At 40.3% G+C, this 9546-nt stretch overlaps 1 long non-coding RNA gene across 1 annotated transcript; it reads left to right on the plus strand.

The window, feature by feature from the left end:
- Positions 1–304: 304 nt before the first annotated feature.
- LOC147361960 (uncharacterized) lies at positions 305–9304 on the plus strand. Its single transcript, XR_015138411.1, has 2 exons — positions 305–540; positions 8188–9304. It is a non-coding gene; the product is annotated as an uncharacterized LOC147361960 (long non-coding RNA).
- The last annotated feature ends 242 nt before the right edge of the window (positions 9305–9546 follow it).

A 9546-nucleotide genomic window follows, 5' to 3' on the forward strand; every position in this document is an offset into this window, starting at 1 on the left:
CCCATTGCCACTTCTGAGGTGCCAGGAGCAATAGCAGGGTACCACGGATAATCCCTACACACATCTCCACCAAGGGGCTGGCCGACCACCCAAGCCACCCCTTCCACCCAACCCACCAATCCGCCTTCACCCTCACCCTATTTGCCCCCTCCACTCATCTTAGGGAGTGAAAAAGGGCACATGTTACTTGTTCTCACTGCCTCATGCTACAGCATAAGTCCCAATAGAGCCTTGACTACATTCCTGGTCTGGCCTCTTATCAAGCTTTACTGATTAAAGAGTCCAAGAACCCAGGCTGGTAACACTTGGAGGAGTAGCTTCCTGAATTTTTGTGAAAGGAGCACTGGCGGACATTCTCTCTCTGATTCCTCTCTTATTTGGCATCCCTCCCCCTTACTTTGGGAACTGGAGTTTTCAACATTTTGTTGAGGTTGAAATTTGTTTTTCTGTGTTTTATTTGTTGCTGTGGCTTTGGTGATTTCCAAGAGGGAAAGAAGGCGATACTGATCTGACACTACCATCCTCAAAATAGAAGGTTTGGTAAGTACCAAGTTAAAGCAGTTTGCTTCCTTTTTTTTTTTTTTGGCCGAGATTTTTTCTTTTAAACCTGAATGAGTGCTGTATTTTATCAAATAGCTGAATCTGTTCAAATGATTTTTCATCTGCCTGTTAATTTGATGTATTTCATTAAAAGATGTTTCAGTGTTGGTCTGTCCTTGTATTTCTGGTTAACTTCTTGGTTTGTTTTTTTTTTTAGCTGCTGAGCTGGTTTTGGAAATCGTCCATTTAAGATTGCTATATCTACCCTCATAATTCATTTCATGGTTTTATTTTCTTTCCAGTTTAAGCATCAAGACTTTTAAATGGAGTTGGAGAGGTTTTAATTAAAAAAAAAAAAATACTCTTACTTTATATAAGCTAGGGATTACAAATCTGTGAGGGCCAGGCAGATTTTTTTAGGTTAGAATGCACAACTACTAATTTATGTTCTTTTTTAGCTCTTGGATTATTTGGGCATTCTGTTTTTCACCTCTGTTTTCAAATTTGGCATAAAGACACTCACATGTTTTATCTTACACATTAAAACATCTCTACTATATTTGTAGCTGTTTGCCCCCCTTTAAATGCTAATATACATCTTTTCTCTTTTGTTAAGCTTGCTCTATTTTTGTCCACTTGGCTTTCAATGTTTAACTTTTTGGTTTGGATCCTTCATATTTCTTTGTCACTCTCATCACAGTACATTTTATTCATTTTTCATTAGTTTTTTTTTTCCTTTCTCTTTCTTTATTATTGTTCTGTAGTGTTTATAACATCCTAAGCTAAGTACATCTCTTCTTTCCTTTTTTTGTTAACTGACAGCATTTAAGGCTCTGAATTTCTTTCTAAATACTTGCTTTAGCAGCTTTCCACGAATTATGATAATGTAGCATTTTCATTATCATCTAGTTTTTCATAATCTGGAATTTTCATGATTTTTTTTTTTTACCATGACTAGTTTAGAGATACATTTGGGTTTCTAGGGCTTCGAAAAATCTGTTAATTATTGACTTTCAATTTAATTGCATTATGGTCAGAGAACATAATATATATGATAAGGGTGGTTAGGGATTTTTAAAACTTCCCCTGTGGACGACTACTTGGTCAGTTCTCTTCAGTTGCTCAGTCGCGCGCATACAAATCTCTCAGGAGGCAGGTAAGGTGGTTTGGTATTCCCATCTCTTTAAGAATTTTCCAAAGTTTGTTGTGATCCACACAAAGGTTTTGGCATATTCAATAAAGCAGAAGTAGATGTTTTTCTGGAACTCTCTTGTTTATGAATATTTGGTAGATTTTTCAAAATGTGTCATGCATCCTGGAAAAAATATTTACCCTAATATTACCCTAAATAAAATATTACCCTAAAAATATTACCCTAAATAAAAAATATTTACTCTAATAGTTAAATATTAGAGAGAGATCATCACCTCTCTGTCTACATATAGAGCTGTTAGATTCAGTGTCTTTTTTGGGGGGTTGGGGGCTACTTTTAACTTCAAAAATTATTTATTAATTATTGTGGTGGGTAAAATCATGCTCCTCACTCTAAAATTCATGTACACTCAGGCCTTACAGTGTGCACTATTTGGAAAGAGGGTCTTTGCAGATGTAATTAGGAAGAAAAGGCGAGGACCTACAGAAGAGTGTCATGCAAAGATGGAGGCAGAGGTTAGGATGACGCAGCAACAAGCTAAGGAAAGCCAGGCGTTGCTGGGAGCCACCAGAAATGAGGAAAAAGCAAGGAGGGATTCTTTTCTAGAGCCTTCAGAGAGAGAGTGTGGCTCTGGCAACACTTTGATTTTGGACTTTTAGTTTCCAGAGCTATGACAGAATAAATTTCTTTTGTTCTTAAGTGAAACCACGGGTTAAATCCATTGCACTTGTAACCTGCCTTTGTTGATCAAAGTCATTTTGATTGTTACCACCAAAAACTTGCCTGTCCTCCAAGATGCTGCTTATACAAGATGTTTGCCTGCGTTGTTTTTCAGGAAATTGGAGTCAGCTATGTCTCCTTCTAGCTCAAGCCAGTTAAGACTGGTTAGGACCGCCTCTCCTTCAACTTGGCATGCACCAGTGCCCACTATTTGACCTTTTGATGTCAGAGGGCCTAAAACTCCACCCTCAGATCTTGAGCTCTCTGCCATTTTCTGAACTGGCATCCTGTGAAGACTAATGTAGCTTATTGCACCCCTGGAAAATGTAATTACCTCACCCTTTTCTTATTTCCAGTCACCTTTCCCCACAATCCCCACACCTCAGACCACTCTGCTTCTTTATCTCACAAACCCCACAGCCCCTCACCTTTGGGGAGGCAGGTCTGAGACTCACTCTCTCCTTGCTTGGCTGCCTTGTAAGTAAATGCATTATTTGCTGCAGAGCTTGTCATGTCAGTGGTTTGGTTTGCTACAAGTGGACAAACCAACCTAATTTGGTAACAAGACCATCCAGTTTGTGGTAACTTATTATGGCACCCCTAGGCAACTGTTCTTGTTTTGTGTATGCCAGTTTTAGCCCATTCTTTTTTTGTAAGTATGGATGAGATTTCCTTATCTATGTCTGGAAGCCTCCTTAGCCTCTTTAATTAACTTCCTTTTAGGTGTGTTCAGCTCAGTTATTGAATCGTTGCCTTTTTTGGCTTTACAAAGAAGAAAGTGTTAGTCACTCAATCCTGTGTGACTCTTCGCGACCCCATGGACTATATAGCCTGCCCAGCTCCTCTGTCCATGGACTTCTCCAGGCAAAAATACTGGAGTGTGTAGCCAGTCCCGTCTCCAGGGAATCTTCCAGATTCAGGGATTGAACCCTGGTCTCCTGCATTGCAGGCAGATTCTTTACTGTCTGAGCCACCAGGGAAGTCCTTTTTAGCATTTGAGTTCTTGATGTTTTGCAATTTTATTTTGTAGTTCCATTTAGAGTGGAAAAGACAGTTTTTGTTTATTTGCTTCTTGTTGTTGCTGTTCAGTCAGTAAGTCGTATCTGACCCAATGAATTGCAGCACATCAGGCTTCCCTGTCCTTCAGTGTCTCTCAGAGTGCGCTCAAACTCATGTCCACTGAGTTGGTGATGCCATCCAGCCGTCTCATTGTGTGTCGCCCTTTTCTCCTCTTGTCCTCAATCTTTCCTAGCATCAGGGTTTTTTCCAATGAGTTGACTCTTCGCATCGGGTGGCCAGAATATTGGAGCTTCAGCATCAGTCCTTCCAATAAAATATTCAAGGTTGATTTCCTCTAGGATTGACTGGTTTGATATATCCACATTTCTTTCCCTAGGGTGCCTCTTTCCTGTCCTGGACTCCAGTACTCAGCCTGGAGGCTGAAATTGCAGAGCCAGCCAGAAGCAGCTTGATTCCCCATTCCTAGGTTTCTACAATCCGTGTAAACAAGAAGCTATAACAGAGCTGCTGCTGCTGGTGTCAAGCACCCAGGAGAACAAGAAAACTATTTCTGGATTACTTTTGGTCTAAAATAGTGGCTAGCATCCCCCTGGGTTCTGCTGACACATGATTTTGTGATGTTTTCCCCATTTCTAGTCCATAGAAACACTTATCTTGGCTTAGGCTCCAGCAAATTTCTTCTTTTTTTTTTTCTATTTGTTTTCTCGTTTTAGTTTCCATATCATTGCTATGAATTTGTAATAGAGGCTCAACAATTGAATGCTTTGAGTCCAATTGCCAGTTGGTCTTTCCAGAGCCTAAGTAGCTATCAAAAATATTTTGGCTATAGCCAATGGAGCTATAAATGACCAGGTCACTTCTGGATTCAAATTCTATTTTTCTTTCCATTCCTGGGCAACCACAAGACCTTGTATGTTTTGGCAGAGTCACAACACCTTGAATATATTATAACCAGGTAACCTGATGACTCACTTGGTCCTAATCAATCCTATTACCAAAAAAATACATTCCATATTTATTTGCGTATCTCAGTCTCTATCTCTTGTTATCACCATAGTTCAGACTACTATCATCTTTTACCTGGTCTACAGCAGTAGTCTCCTAACTGGCTCACAGTTTATCCCTCTCTTACTCATATGGGAGCCAGCAGGATTGCTCTTAAACCTAAAGCTAATAATGTCAGCCCTTTGTTTAAAATCCTTAAAATCCTTAAAACCAGGGTCTTCCCTGGTGGTCCAGTGGCAAGACTCCATGCTCCCAACGCAGAGTGTTTGGGTTCGATCCCTGGTTAGGGAACTAGATCCCACATGCTGCCACTAAGAACTCGCATGTTGCAACTAAGACTGGCACAACCAAATAAATTAATTAAAAAAAAATCCTTTGGTGACTTCCTGTTTTCAATGGGATGAGATAAAAACTCCCTTTTAACAGCCTAAATGGCACCATATGATCTGATTCCTTCTTACCTCCTGACATCATATTCTACTACTATCCCCCAAGTTTATTACATTTCCACAGTCTGTTCCTAAAACACCATAAAACTGCTTTTATTTCAAGGTCTTTGCACTTACTATTTCCTCTCTCAGGTTTCTAAGGTGACTGACTCATTTTCATAAATCAGGCCTCCTTCTTGCCTTCCCCCATTCTTGTACCCTGGCATCTATCAGCAGTCCTATTGGCTCTGCCTCCAAAAGTGAAAGTTGCTTAGGCATGTCCAACTCTTTGCCACCCCATGGACTGTATGTATAGTCCGTGGAATTCTCCAGACCAGAATACTGGAGTGGGTAGCCATTCCCTTCTCCAGGGGATCTTCCCAACCAGGGGATCAAACCTAGGTCTCCCACATTGCAGGCGGATTCTTTACCAACTGAACCAATATTCCAAATCCTCACACTTCCTTCCTTTGCCATTATCACCCTGGTCCATGGAACCCTGTTACACTCGCAGTCACTGTAACAGATATATTGATATTAGGGCTCACTGATTATCCGGGTGCCCCAACAAACTTCTGCAAACTTCCCTTTCAAGTTACATGAAGTCATGTCACTCACCATAGCCGATGGCGATACAAATGAACAGGTGACTTCTGGATTCAAGTTCTATTTTCCTTTCCGTTTCTGGGCAACCACAAGCCCTTGTATGTTTTGGCAGAGTCACAATACCTTGGGTATATTATTCACTACTTGTAGATATCTGCACAGGACCTACACTGGACTTTGTGTACTTTAACTGTAACCTAGAAAGTTTGGTATGTTGTAGTTTCATTCTTATTTGAGTAAAAATATTTTCTCATTTCCCTTGATACTTCCTTTTTAACCCATGGAGTATTTAAAAGTGTGTTGTTACAAGTATTTGGAGATTTTCCTTTTGGAGATTTTTCCTTCCTAGTTTTCTAACAGAAATGACTTTTCTTTTACTGATTTCTAGGTTAATCGTATCATGGTTAGAGAACATACCTTACATAATTTAAATTCTTCTAATTCTTTTATAATATTAATTCTTTTAAATTGGTTAGGATTTGGTTCATTTTATGACCTATATTGGTGAATGTTTCACATGTTCTAAGAGAATGTGTATTGGGTAGAGCGTTCTATAAATGTCAATTAAATTTAGTAGCTTGATGATCAATTCTACTGATTTTTTTCTTGCTGATTTTTTGTCTATTCATTCTATGTATGTATTACTGACAGAAGAGTATTGACCACTCCAACTAAAATTGTGAATGTCTCTTCCTCCTCTCTGTTCTGCCAGTTTTTGCTTATATATTTTGAATCTCTGTTGTTAGAAGCGTATCATGTAGGATTATTGTCTTCTTGGTGAATGGATCGTTTCATCACTATGTAATGTCCCACTTTATCCCTGATAATTTTCTTTGCTTTAAATTCTACTTTGTCTGATACTAATGTCATTGGCCCCTCGTGGATCATAGCATTATGGTGAAGGGGCTTGCATAACCCAAAGAAGCTATGAGCCATGCTGCACAGGGCCACCCAAGATGGCAGATCATAGTGAAGAGTTCTGACAAAATGTGGTCGACTGGAGGAGGAAATGACAAACCACTCCAATCATGTACAGATGTGAAAGTTGGAGCATAAAGAAGGCTGAGTACTGAAGAATTAATGCTTTGGAATTGTAGTGCTAGAGAAGATTCTGCAAGGAGATCAGAGCAGTCAATCCTAAAGAAAATCAACCTGAATATTTGTTGGAAGAACTGATGCTGAAGCTGAAGCTCCAATACTTTGGCCATCTGATAGGAAGAGCTGACTCATTGGAAAAGACCCTGATGCAGGGAAAGATGGAAGGTAAAAGGAGAAGGATGAGGATGAGATGGTTAGATAGCATCACCAACTCAATGGATATCAGTTTGAGCAAACTCTGGGAGTGAGTGGACAACAGAGGAGACTGATGTTTAGAGCATGGGGTTGCAAAGAGTCCAACATGATTTAGTGACTGAATAACAGCAGATGTAGTTGGCCACTCCAGCTTTCTTTTTAATGTGTTTTTTCATAGTTGTGCTGAGATCTAAAAACGATCTTTTAAATTGTGGTAAAAAATTTACCATCTTAACCATTTTTCAAGTGTACAGTTCAGCGGTGTTAAGTATATTCACATTGTTGTACAACAGATCTCTAGAACTTTTTCATAGTGTGAAACTGAAACTCATAGAAACTCACAGAGCCCACTGAACAAGTCCCCCTTTCTTCCTCTTCCATCCCTCTGACAACCACAGTTCTGTCTTCTGTTTCTATAGGTTTCACTATGTCAGGTGCCTACTCCAGCTTTCTTTCAGTTGGTGTCTGCATGATGAATGTTTTTCCATTCCTTTAAAACTTTTTTTAAAGTGATAATTCACGTAAGAGAAAATTCATTTGTTGAAAGTCTGCACTCAGTGGTTTCTGGTATATTCACAGATACGTGCACCCATCATCGGTACCTAAATGTAGAGCATTTCATCATCCCAAGAAGAAACTCTATACCCATTAGTATTTCTCCATATTACCACAAATCTTTCTGCCTTCATGGAATTACCTATCTTGGGCATTTCACACACATGGAAGCATACAATTTGTGACATTTTGTAAGCAGCTTCTTTAACTTAGCATAATCGTTTTCGAGGTTCATCCATGTTGTAGCATGCATCTGTACTTCATTCCTTTTTTATAGCCAAAAACATTTTATGATTTTTAGCACAGTTTGCCCATTCTCTTATTGATGGACACTTGGACTGTTTCCATGTTTTGACTATTATGAACATATAATAGCTAGGAAGGTTTGGATACAAGGTTTTGTGTGAACATGTTTCCAGTTCTGTAAACTATATGCCTAGGAGTAGAATTGCTGGGTCACATGGTAACTCTGTTTAACATTTTGATGTTTAACTGTTTTCTAAAGTTCCTGCACCATTTTATATTCCATATAGCAATCTGTGAGTGCTCCCATTTCTCCATACACTCACCAGCTTTTGCTAATGTTCATCTTGATTATAACCATCCTAGTGAGTATGAAGTTGTCATTGATTTGCATTTCCCTAGTGGCTAATGAGGGCGATGTTTGGATATCATCACCAGCCCAATGGACATGAATTTGAGCAAATTCCAGGAGGTAGTGAAAGACAGGGAAGCCCAGCGTGGTGCATCCATGGGGCTGCAGAGTCAGACATGACTTAGTGACGACAACAACAACAGCTAATTATGTGGAACGTCTTTTCACGTATGTCTTGGCCATTTCCCCCCCCATTTTTCTTCTTTTATTAGGATTTTTTGAAGAAGATGGCGGCGCCCGGCAACGGGTGAGGAGAGAGGACACGGGGCTCCCAGGGCGTGGCTGAACTCTTGAGTGATGGCCGCATCCCCGCACACTCTCTCCTCACACTTCCTGACAGGCTGGGGAGGAGGATGCATCTGGTATCTAGAAAGAAGAGCCACGCGGGAGTCACCTCATAGGTTCCTGCATCTTCTCAGGAACGTCAATCAGCAGTGGGTCACATTTCAACACTAAAACTTCCTCCGGCACATGTATGTCACACAACTAAACAGAAGCCTCAAGCAGCAAATAAAACCGAAGCCAGAACCAGCAGAATCTCCGTTCCTTGAAAAAACTTCTTTGGATGAGGCCAAAGCCAAAATATGCGAGATGAGACCTCTTGTACCCTCCAGCCTGTCTCTGTCCAGAAGCCAAGTGAAAAACCATTGATAGAACTAGAACCCACCTCAGTAATTGAGGGCTCCATAGCTCTGGAGAAAGAGACGAAAGAAGAGAAGCAGTGGAAACAGATTAAGCTCCGTGCGGATGATTTGCCAGGAATTCTGGCCCGGCTGTCCCCTCACAGCCTGGTCGTCAGCACCACCTCGGCCAGCTTTGCCCTGGCTCCAGCGCCTTTTGACTGGTCCTGCTTTCTGCTTACCTTTGTTGGAACAGGCCTGGCTTCCTGTGCTGCCAACTCCATCAATCAGAACACCCAAGAGGAGTTGGCATGGTTTTTAAAACAGGAATTGAAGTTACCAGCAGGAAAACAGCTTGGCCAAGTGGATGCATGTGCTGGTAGTCTGCAAAGCATGAGCCTTTTCATTCGGGAACATCTAGAATCAGTGTGCTTTTACCATGTGTTATCAGCTGCTTGGAGAAGGGTCAATGCATTTCAAATAAAGTTAATTTTCTGTTCCGATTTTACATCAAAACAGCGCTACAGGAGGTTCAAGCAGCTCTACCCCGCCCCCACCCACCACGCCCTCCTGTAAACCACAAGCCGTCTCTTCCTATTGCACCCTCCCGTGTTCCCCAGCGAAGAGACTGATGACAGTTTCACAATGAACACGTTTTTAATGACGATTTGAATAAAAAGCAGTATAAGTAAAAAAAAAAAAAAAAGAATTCATTTCTTTTTTTTTGTCTTGGCCATTTTTATATCTTGTTTGGAAAAGATGTCTATTCAGTTCCTTTGCACATTAAAAAAATTGGGCTGTCTTTTTATTTTTGAGTTCTAAGACGGTACTTTATATATTCTGGGTAAGGAAGGTCCCTTACCAAACATGATTTGCAATATATTACTTCAATTTTATGCATTGTCTTCATTTTCTTGATGGTGTCTTTTTTTTTTAAGAGAAATTATATTT

Source organism: Bos grunniens, chromosome 12 (genome assembly GCF_055505025.1).
Source record: "Bos grunniens cultivar Pamir isolate PY7600 chromosome 12, Bosgru_T2T1.0, whole genome shotgun sequence".
NCBI classification, from domain to species: Eukaryota; Metazoa; Chordata; class Mammalia; order Artiodactyla; family Bovidae; genus Bos; species Bos grunniens.